The 11761-nt window shown below is 46.0% G+C and overlaps 1 non-coding gene across 1 annotated transcript; it reads right to left on the minus strand.

The window, feature by feature from the left end:
- Window positions 1-394: 394 nt before the first annotated feature.
- Window positions 395-467, minus strand: Trnaa-agc (transfer RNA alanine (anticodon AGC)). The gene has a single exon. It is a non-coding gene; the product is annotated as a tRNA-Ala (tRNA).
- Window positions 468-11761: the final 11294 nt, after the last annotated feature.

Genomic DNA, 11761 nt, shown 5'->3' on the forward strand with positions numbered 1-11761 from the left:
TTTGCAATGAGGAACCTGCGGAATGACCGCCGCGTGCAGATAACATGACCACCTCAATAAAACGTCCTAAAGCAACCTAAGCTTCAGATGAATAAGAAGGGATAGATTTGCTTGCGTCATTCCCCATCCTCCCTGACGGTTAGCCTGCAATGAACAAACGCCCGTACGGGCTGCTATGTCTGTTGATTGTACGATCAGAAGCCGGCGCAAGTTGTCCTGGTTAGAACATTGTCTAGGATGATCTCACCGAGACAGCAAAAAAGATGGTCCAAAAAGTGAAACTGTTTTTATCGACGTTCACTGAAGGGGTAGCAAATCAAACTGACATTCAAATACACTACATGCGGCACCGGTGAACTACTTCCTTACAAGAAAAAGAATTTCAAAAAAGTCGTGGAGGTGCTGGGTATCGATCCCAGTACCTCTCGCATGCTAAGCGAGCGCTCTACCATCTGAGCTACACCCCCGATGGGGACAGGCGCCAGAACAACGTGGTTTTACCCAATCGCTCTCGTTGTCTTGTTCTTGCCTTTGACCGAGATCGAATCCGGTTGCGCCCCTCACAATGGTTGTGCAATGATGCGCACTGGCCTTGGCAGGTTGCCTCGGTTTTTTCTTGTTGCCTTCTCTATGCATGCGGTCCCCGTCGGCGGTGTAGCCCAGATGGTAGAGCGCTCGCTTAGCATGCGAGAGGTACTGGGATCGATACCCAGCACCTCCACGACGTCCCATTTTTTTGTCTCTTTTGCTTCCTGTAAGCTCGTTTAACGCGTGGTAACGCGAAATGTAGTTTAAATGACAAGGACTAGCCGGAGTCACGGCTGGTAGGTTTATGTCGGTGTGTGTTGCACCACATGCAGCGTGTGGTTATTTTTGTGTTGTACATGCGTGTTGAAGACTGCTAATAACGAAAAAGAAAGTAGTTTCAACCGTACGATGTGTGAGCCGAACTGTATCCGAATTTTTGCGAAAACCAAATGGCAAGTTCTTTCATTTCTGGGCCACCTCTTTTGTTTTCGGCTTTCGAAAATAATCTACCGGATGCTGCCGGTCAATGACTACTGTAATATTAACTCATCTACCTGTGTACAGGTTGCCGCTGTACCGCCATATTTTTTGCTTTTGTCCTGGTTCATCTTGCGCTGTTTTTTAAGTCATGCAATGGTAATACCTTCCTTACCACTGGGTCATGTCGCTTAAAATGTCCACGAAAGAAACATACAAACAGTGTTTATTTGGGTCCTGCACTAATGACATAATTACTGCTTTGTACTAGCATGCTTAACCGGTCCAGCCGCAGTATCGTGCACTTCTGCAACACCACCGCCTTGCCAGATGTGCCTACCCACCCCAGTACCCGAAGTTCAACCGAGAAGAGGTTGTAGCCTGGTAGCAACTGCCGACAAAACATATACCGACTCTTTAGTTTCCTACATATCATCCTACATATCATACACCCCACCATATATCCACCAATATGCTCACAGTGCAACGAACATCCAACAGTCTACCACGCCACCGGGGATTGCCAGAACAAACCAGAAGCCCCCATTATCCACACCCCCTTCCCCGAGCCGCGGGAGGCGGTGCTGTGAAGCCCGGACCTTGAGGACCAGCGACAGTTGCTGGACCGGGCACGCAGGACAGCAACCGCCGCCGGAGACCTGGACAGAGGGCTTCTCCCGCACTCGAGCGCGAACTTCCCGTAACTAGAAATAAATGTTTTATCACCAGCACAACCAACCTAATATGGTTACAGAAAACGTGATACCTAAAGCGAATGGGCTCTATTTGGTACTATAATTCAGTGGCTAGTGTACTGACCGTGTATGTATGTGCACCGGTATAAATACATGAGCTCATTATGTTCTCCCCATTGAGTGGGACTTTCCGGGTTAATTATGCAGACTAGGAAAATATACCTGTTATTCATGAATTTCTAACGTCATTCTTCTGCGCTAGACGGAATCAAGTTTCTCTGCTTCTAGCCCTGTAGGGTGTAAAATATCTAAAAGAAATTCAGATATCTTTTATTTGCGGTTTAAACATTTCAGAAGAAAAATCTGTGACGGACGTAGAATTTCAGGCTTTTTTCTATCCCCTTGATGGAACCTCAATAATTAAATGAAAGTGTCTGAATAAAACTATGGAAATGTCCTTCAAACTGAAGTATTAAAAATAATATTTGTGCTGTACTTAAAAACAAGAGAGCATAAACGTTCGATTTTTTTCCGCACTTGTAGTAGTGTCAAGGGACATGACAACAATATCGGCGAGCCATCGCATTCGACACTTGACAAAGATTTGCTCGACAAAGGGAATTCGCTCTCAGTACAGACGAGAGCTTAATTCTGAACGCATCATTCTGAGTAAATGTCTGTCTTTTGCTTTGATTCTTTGATCAGAACCTGCCAACTTTCTTTTCAAGCTTGTTTTAACGATAACGTTGGGGTCAAAGTTTTTAACGACACTCAGTTTAGGGGCGAAGTAACTATTGGGAGTACATAATACAACACTTTAAATCATGGTAGTGAAAGAGCAGTGTTGAAGCTTGGCCGGGCTTATAGCTCAGAAAACCGAATTTATAATTGAGATGAGGGTGGGCAGAGAACTCACAGCATAAGTACTCATTCAAGCGGCTGCTCAAGTCACGCAAAGTAATGGTTAGTGGCCCTGAAGGATCGCTAATTTGCCCAAATTTTATTAAAGTGGGTCCCTAACACACTTCGTTTCAGTGGTCTGGCCGAAGTGGCATGCCTTGCAGCCGGCGGTGGATTTAAGGAGGGAAGAAAAAAGAGTGCTGGCGTCCTCTGATGGCCTTGAAAATTGAAACTACAAAATCTAAAATGGCTATCACATCACATCGTTAGACAGCCCTTGGAGACGAGGACAACAGGAGACGAGACACACGACGGCGCTTACTTGCTACTGATTCTTACAAGGCATAAACACAAATATATACTACTACAACAAACACACGCACAGGGCGTCACCTCGACTTTTTCGTGCGGTGTGCACAAAATAAAGATGGTCACAGACATAAAAATACTCAACAACCTAGGTTAACACGTTCGGTAGTAAGACACTCCTTTTCATGTGGCACACGGGTGACACAATTACCTTTGTTTATTTTTACGTGAGACACCTCCATCACTTCTCTTGCCAGCTGCTCGTTGTGCCGCCACAAAACACACGTGTTTTCAAACAGAGGATTGCAGCTCGGTTGAATTCGACCGTGTGGGTGACGGAGTGAATCGTTTCCAAGTGCTTTCTCTGCGCACGCGCGTGGAGGCGCCGCTGTGACTGTTAGGGGCTCGGTGTAATCTGAGTCACCGCTTATGACTTGTGCTGTTGGAACACAGGGCGCAACTACAGATAGATTGCGGCGGATATTCAGTGGCCGCTACAAAATTGCCAAGCATCAGACGGCCTTTCACCGGCGTTGGGAAACATATAAAACTTGGTCAGCAGCGCACGCAAATACAGTCAAACCCGGTTATACAGTCAAACCTGGAACTGCAATATGCGTCACGATTAGTTCTATATATCCAGTAATTCGAAATAGCCAAACCCGCCAACAACGAGTTTTTTGTTACGAGTTCGCAGTACGCGGGACCGCCCCACCCCCAACCCCCCTCCTCCTGTCCTCCCCGCATGCAGAAACGAACATAATAAGGTATCCCATTACCATACAGAAAATTATCTTTATTGCAAGCAATAAAGCTACTTTCCGCTGTAACTACCTAGTTTCCCAAAAAGCGATGATTCTTGTTTTCACTTTCGTTTTGGCGGCGTCAACTAGCACAGCATTTTCTACATGAGACATCATTTGCAGCAGTTGCAGTCCGTGTCCTTCAATATCGAAGCAATATTTGGGGAGCCGAAAGCGCTTCATTACGCATCGGACGGCTTCCGCTCGCGACATCCCCCTCCTCTTCGGTGCTTCCAGCAGCGCCAGTAGCCATGACATCGGCCACGGTATGGGAGTTCGAGGGGCTCACAGTGAGGGCAACGTCGTCGTCGGCACTCAGTCAATCCTCGAAGGGCACTCCTTTCAGCACTACATCGGGAACGTTGGCGGTCTCTTCCCACAGTTTGTCAATGCTTCCATCTTGGTCCGGACTCGTTGACTGGGAGGGTTTAATCGTGAGTCAGTCACGTCGTTAACAGTTACGGAAAGTGCCGGGAGTCACGTCGCTCCATGGGAGGCTCAAAAGCTCTATCGCAGCCAATCAACTTCTCGATCGCCGTTCCGAGACCATGCATTTGGCGGCAATTCTAGGCGCGCCGAGTTCGTTATATCAGACGTGAACTTCGAGTTCGTTATATCAGACGTGAACTTCGTTATAAGGAATATGTTTCGCGTGCATTTTCGTAACTGATCTTTCTTTGTTCGATATATAGCATACTTCGCTCTATCCGGGTTCGTTATAATCGGGTTTGACTGTAGCGAGCTTCGCGCATGTAAGAACTAAAGCGCGGTACGCATGCAAACCGAGCCTCGCAGGCTATCGTCTTGGCGTGCTCTGTGATTAGTCGTACAGCACAACGCCACCACCAGCTACCATGGTCGAAAGAGCCCCCAGTTGTGCTTCTCATAATCGCCGCTGCGTTTCACTAAACCAATTAGTAGCGAGTAAGCACTGTCGTGTGCTCCCTCTTCAATCACCCTCGTCTACAAGCGCTGTTTAACGATGTACAAAAACCAACTAGCCCAACTGTCCATCCTAATAATTCTATATGGCTACCATACCTTGCCCTATACACCGTCCACATCCCCCCTGCACCAAGGGTCTGACGTTGCCGCTGTTACAGATCGATTATTTACGAGAGCGTCCCAAATGCTAGCGCGGTTTCCAAATATGTCCGGAAGACGATGTTTTTTTTACAAAACTAGCCCCTGCAAGGTTCTAGCAGAGTCCTTCAATGAAAAGCATTGAAGGACTCTGGTTCTAGTAAGGTCGTTCTGAACATAAAAAACAAATAGTCAATGGATGATTAGAAAATGTTCTTTTAGAGTAGCCGCATTCGAGTTCAGCAACAGTACCATTTTCATTCCAGAAAAGCTTCCCAGTGATTCAGAACTCTTCATGAGTATGCAGGTAATCTGAAACTATAAACGCATGTATACCCCTGCCTTGCTTTTTACACCTCGATTGAAAAAAGTAAAGCCAATTCCACGCCCGTGAAATCTGGTGAAACAGCGAGCTGACTTCGACATGCTGGCGTCCACCTCCCGCCGAAGCGGGGATCGCTCACAACGCCACTTGCCACCGTATACATCTACAATCTGTGTCAAAATTTTCTAGGCCAAGTTGAAACGGCCCACGCGATACTGCCACACGTGCACGTGGTGCGGTGCGCCTTTTGCTTCCCTCCACCACATAGTGGGCGCGTGCCCCTCCAAACCCCTCCCCCCTCCATCCTACTCGGTCTCTGTCCCTTACCACGGTAGAGCAATGGGAGGCTACTCTGCTCAGATCCGACCAACAATTTCAAGAGTGTGTGATTCAGCTGGCCGAACCCGCCGCTAAGGACATCAGGCTTCTGGCCGTCCACTAGGGGACTGTAGTGTGCCGGTGCTCCCAGCCGGTGCCTCTTTCTTAACAGATCTGGGTAAATAAAGTTTTTACCACCACCACCACCACCACCACCCGAAAATGTACAAGCTTTCATCCCGAGGGACGATGAAACGTTTCACGCCGGAAAGGTAGAGAAAACACATTTCTTTCTTACTGCCATAAGCTAATTTTGTCGAATTTAAAGGTAAAGCTTACTTTTCAATTTTTTTGGTCCAGAAGGTCTAGGATTAGTTTAGGAAATTTTGACAAAGGGTGTGCGTACTCGAAGCTAACCCACGGAAGGTTATTCGTGCATATTTAGGGGAATGGACGAACGCCGCGAGCACTGAGCGGCCGTCGAGGCGGTGGAGGCATCTGTCGGATTAGTGGGTACCATCGCCTGGCGCGATTAGCATCAATACACATTACGAGCGCCTTGGTTGGTTGGTTGAACTTTATTTGAGCCCATAGAGGGGTCACCACCAAGGCTGCCGATGGGGCGGTCCCCTATTCTCGGGGCCCGTATGCTTCCAGCACCTCCACAGCTGTGCTTTTAAAATTTTCTGTGAGCCTACGTTCGCGAATTCTGGAACTTTTAAAAGTAGAGCCGTACAGCTGTGCACTGGACGACACGAATGCCTGAACCGCATGGTTGGCGTCTCCGGGCGTGCACTTTTAAACACTGGGCATGGCGAAGCCGGTTTTTTGTTTAGACTAATGTGATATCCTTTCAGTTACATATATTGGCTTGCTACTGTTTTAGACTGCTTTTCGTGACATGCCATCGAGGTGTCCATTTGTTGAAAACAAATAATGGCGTGCATGAACTTGCTTATAGATGGTAGTAGGAAGAGACTTTTTTGGCTAAGGCCCAATGTAAACATGACAACGCTAATACACGAGTGCTTGGCACGCTAGCCGACCACGCAGCGACCTAATAATTATTGACCCCACTCCTTCAGCGTCCTTGCCTATTAGTGCTGCCATTGTTCCGAAGTTGGAGTACTGGCTGGCCCGGAAATTTACATGTACCACTTACTCATACTTCATTGACACTGTTCTAGCTGAGGTTGTTTTTACTATTGTATAGCCCGCATGGGCTGTTGTATGTTTCAAAAGAGCGAAGGCGGACAATCGACGCGAGAAAACCTACCATTTTTTTCCAGGACGTGCCTCGTGTACATAATTTCTCACATTGGCAGGCGATCGCACAAAGGAGTAGGGCAATCAGCGGGAGTAGGTTTTCTTCTAGTACACAAGCTTTTTCCTGTTTTTCTCTTTTCTCGTTCTCCTCTTTTAGGAGCGCCACTTCGTTTCGAAGGGTTGTTTTAATTTTCTGCGTCCTGGCTCTGACTTATTCAATGCTGGATTTTTATTTTTCATAAGTTTCGTTCTTTCTCGTTTGAGATACAACTTTAGTTTGCACCTAAGCGTCCTATGATCGCTGCTTCTAATCTTGCCTAGCACTCTTACGTCCTGTGCAATACCTGGGGTGCCACTTAGAATGAAATAAATTTCATTTTTTGTGGAATCGTCCAAGTGGAAAAACTGCAGGTGACGATGGTATTACCGTGGATGTTTTGAAGGAGGGAGAGATATAGTAATTGAAATGTTTGCTGGTCTGTTTTTAGAATGCTTAAGGGCTCTAAAAGTGCGCACAGCCTAGAAAAACACAAACACTCTACTGATTCACAAGAAGGGAGATCCTAAACACCGTAAGACTTACAGACCCATCAGCCTACTCTCAGTTGTTTACAAAATATTTACCAAAATAATAGTCGACGGCATAAGTGACGGCCTATATTCCGAACCACCTAGAAAGGAGGCTGGGTTTACGAAAGGATCGTCAACAAAGGACCACATCCATGTCGTCAATAAATATTAGAAAAATTTGTGCAGTTTAGTAAGCCCTTTACATGACACTTATAGGCTGTGAAAACGCGTATGATTCAGTATGCACCGTAGTTCTGCTTGAAGCTTTGTAAGACCACGGAATATAGAGGAGACCTAGATAAAACTCCTAGATGATATATATAAGGCATGTACGGGCAGGATGATCCTTCACAAGTAAAGCGAAAAGTCGCAGTCAGAAAGGGTGTACGACAGGCAGATACCATCTCGCCAAAACTGTTCACAGCGTCTCTAGAGGAGATACATTGGAAGTTTGAATGATACAACGCAGAACTACGGATGTACGAAGAATACTTAAGAAATTTGTGGTTTGCAGACGGCACAGGCTTGCTCAGTGAGTCGGCGGAGCAGCTGCTAAAATGATTGAGGAACTACAAGCAGAAATGTCGGCCATGGGGCAACAGATAAATAGGATACAATTAAAATAAAGTTAAATAAACACGTCGAAGCCGCCCTCTTCAGCTCAGGAAAGGCAACACAAGAAGAAGTAGAAGAGCAAAACTGCCTCGCGCAAGTAGTCAGTGCGCACCAAAACCACGTGAATGCGCTCAAATGAAGCGTTCCTCATAGGTGGATATTTTTTGTTCAGATTTTGTGAAAAATAGTTGTCCAAAATTAAGGATAAGAATAATATGCAAGCGCACCGCCTTGCGCCTCCACGTCTCAATCTGGGTGCCTCAAAATAACGTGCTTACAGAGTACGACTTGTAAACTAGGTTTTACCGGCCATGTGGTTTTATCGTCCTGGTTTTCTTACTTTACTGTTGCCTGCGTAAACATGTTGCCTATAGGCCTAAACTGAAACATGCTTGGTGACCGACGCATGTCGAAAGTGCGTGCCCTGAAACACCGGTGATTCGACATGCGCAAGGGCAGCAGTCATGTTTGACAGGTCACACTACACAAAAACATTCGCGAAGATGGCAAAAGAAAACATTAACTTGCGTTTTTGATATATGGTGCGTCGGTGCTTCGGTGCACACTAGCATATTCCATCGGCCCATACAAAGCTCAGAGCACACCGCTAACTTCAAGCACACTGCATAGAAGTTTTACAGCACCTTGCTTATTACACGTGCGCTTCACATAGGTGCTATCTCCTGCAGCGGAATAAAGTGCACGACTTAACAACCCGCCGCAACAACAAAACATTTTGCAGGGACAAGGGAAGCTTTTTACGTGTATGAACAATTCGCGAGAGCGACGTTAATTGCGTCCACAGTGAAAACATTTCAATGCGCGAGAATCACCCTTTCTGTTTTCACCGTTATACTAGGTCCTCCTTGCCTGTCGGAAGTGGAACCGAGGATCATGACCTTGCATTTAGAAGGCTATAGCAGGCGGACGCTCCCCGTCGGCTCACAAACATGTCTGCTCTTTCCCGGTCTGCTGTCACCTGTACACCGTTGTAAGATACATCTTTTTTCCCCTACCAAGGGCTGTCGTTATTTAGGTGGTATCGCTCCAATCAAGGCGAAACAAACGGATACGTTAGCTCACAAGGATTGTGCTGGCAGCATTTCGCCCAGCATACATACGTACAAACAAAAGTGCGTGCCTCGCAGATTCTGCATGCGTAACGAAGCGCTGTCAGCACCCACAACAGAAACGCCAAATGTAAACGGAAAGCGAAACATACGTTGAGGTAGCCTTTAAAAAGTGCGAAGACAGAAACGACCGGATATGCCACAGCCAGTGTCGCAAAGTCGGTGCCTAGCGAAACCACGTCCGCTGTACTATAGCCTCCTTCATATGTCTATGTAACTTGGAAGGCTCTCGTCTCTCTCTCCTCGAATGAACGAGTAGGGCCGCGCCGCTGCATGCTGCTTCTATAATTCCGTACATATCATGGAGCGTTCTTTATGTTCTTTGTGCTTGTTGCGGACAATAAAGGATACGTTCTTTAGTTTCCGGTATTTTTCAGGTGATTTATTGCCTGGGCTTCGAACGAAGGAAAAATCTCTTGTCGTTTAGCAGTGGAAAGGTTTACACAAGTCATAAGTTCTCTGAGGCGGACTTGTTGGCAGCGAGAGTAGGGCGAGGTAATTGGTGTGATTAACTAGGAAGATATAACATGGAAACGTACCTTATTTATTTCGGGGCCAGGAAAAAATATTTGTAGAGAAATGAAAAATGAAAAAAGAAGCCACAATCCGTATCTACTACTGTATAACGGGTAAATGTGGCACAGTCATTGCACATCGAGTCATGTAAAGTATGTGTAAAAAAGTCTGTGAAACTAAAACCGAGTAGAGTTGTACTTGCTTTGGTGTTCCTTGAATGACAAATTTTTTGCCTTCGTAAATTTTTAGGTGTTTTTTGTTGCAACTTGGACACTGGCAATGGACTAATATAAAGGCTGTATTATGGACCTGTTTACCGTTTACGCTCAGAACCTCTTTAGACTACGGAATTTTTGTTTGGTGATTTTATCGTTATCGAATGTTATAACTAATTTTCTTGACCAGTTTATCTAATATGTCAATATCTGCTTTGCTTCTGATAATTTCCTGTTTGGATTCCAGTAACTTTGTTTTAAGTAATTTTGTTCGTTCATAGCGTTCCTTTTTCGTAATTTTGCACATTGTGAGGTAATGGTAGAATTTTCCGGACGGTAGCCCGCATCTGCAGGTCATATTGTCGCTCTTCTTGAAATTTTAAAAATAAAATGGAAACCTACCATGACCGGATATCGCTTGTGTTGAGTAGTAACTGGAGTGAAAATTTTGCTGTGTAATGTTTACGTTTTGTGCCCATTCCCACTGCTCCGCTGCGGTATCCCTGCTCTATTTATTCCATATTTGGTTCCATTTATTCGTACTTTTATCTTTTACTTGCCTTCTACTGAACTGGGTAGTTATGGGGATATCAACCGTTACCAATGACGGCTGCTTGATTCGCTACTCTTATTCGTCCGCTGTCTCGTTACGTAAAAATGAAGGAAGCTCACACTAACACGTAAGACTTGAAGCTAGCGAAGCTGTACACAACCTATACGACCATCACGAAGCTTGAAGTCCACGATTGCCACCGATTTGCTTCTTCTACCCTGCCACAACGACCTTTACTCCATCATTGTTGCTATGAGTGTGAGCCTCCTTCCTTTTTTGAAGTGGTAATCATTGGGCATTACCTTCGATGGGTGCACGCCGCTATGACGTGTCTTTCTGGTTCCGAACAAGGTTTGCCACGATTACGGTGAACACTAGAGTTTTGTTTTTGGCCAATCTTGGCCAATCTCCCTAAGTGGGTATGCTTGGCCTGCAAACACACTGTGCGGCCGCAGCGAGGCGCGCACACACATGCATTTTGTGGTTAAAAGAATGTGCCCAACGAGTTCTTTTAAGTGCGAATGCACTTTATAAGCGACCCTGAATTCCGTTGACCGCCGTCCGTCCACATAGCAACAGCTGCGGGTGCGCGCGCTCCTCGTCTTTCTTGGCAACGGGGGGAGATGGCACATACCCACGTGGGGGATTGGCCAGGAATCTCCTCGTCTTCCTTGGCAACGGGGGGAGATGGGCGCGCGCTGCCTGGCCGCTGACATGGCACATACCCACGTGGGGGATTGGCCAGGAATCGGGTGTGAGAAGGGCTAATGCACCCGCTTAAAGGAGTACTGACACGAAATTTCAAAGCTGAGATCCGCTCTAGCAATCAAGTACAACGACAACACAAATAGGTGTCTGTGAATGGCACATACCCACGTGGGGGATTGGCCAGGAATCGGGCATGAGAAGGGCTAATGCACCCGCTTAAAGGAGTACTGACACGAAATTTCAAAGCTGAGATCCGCTCTAGCAATCAAGTACAACGACAACACAAATAGGTGTCTGTGAATAAATGCATCTTTCTTTGTTTGTAGTTGTGTGTGTGTGTGTGTGTGTGTGATCTCTCTTTCGCGAACATTACCGAACCGCGCAAATTCAACTCGTGCATTCGCACTTTCACATTCTTCCCCTCGGGGAAATGCGGGGAAATTTTTTAATTGCGGTGTCGCAAAAACTGAGAACGCATCTATTATAAAAGGACACTGCTAGTACTCGTTACGTATTGATGTGTTGCTTCGAATTTTCCCAATAATTTTCTTTGCTGAAAAAGTTTTGCATGTATTAGAAATTTACGGGATAATATTTTGCCTACATAAACGTTGCAGAAAATAATTTGTTTACATTCCTTCTCGGACGGCTGAATAGAGGAACAGGCGGAGAGAGAGACCGACGAATAAACGAAAATTTTCTCGTTTGAGTAATCAAAGAAACACTATCGTGTTCAAAAAAAGAAGGTCG

This window comes from Haemaphysalis longicornis, unplaced genomic scaffold (assembly GCF_048455015.1).
Source record: "Haemaphysalis longicornis isolate Haplotype H1 unplaced genomic scaffold, Haemaphysalis longicornis Haplotype H1 scaffold_5, whole genome shotgun sequence".
Classification (NCBI taxonomy): domain Eukaryota; kingdom Metazoa; phylum Arthropoda; class Arachnida; order Ixodida; family Ixodidae; genus Haemaphysalis; species Haemaphysalis longicornis.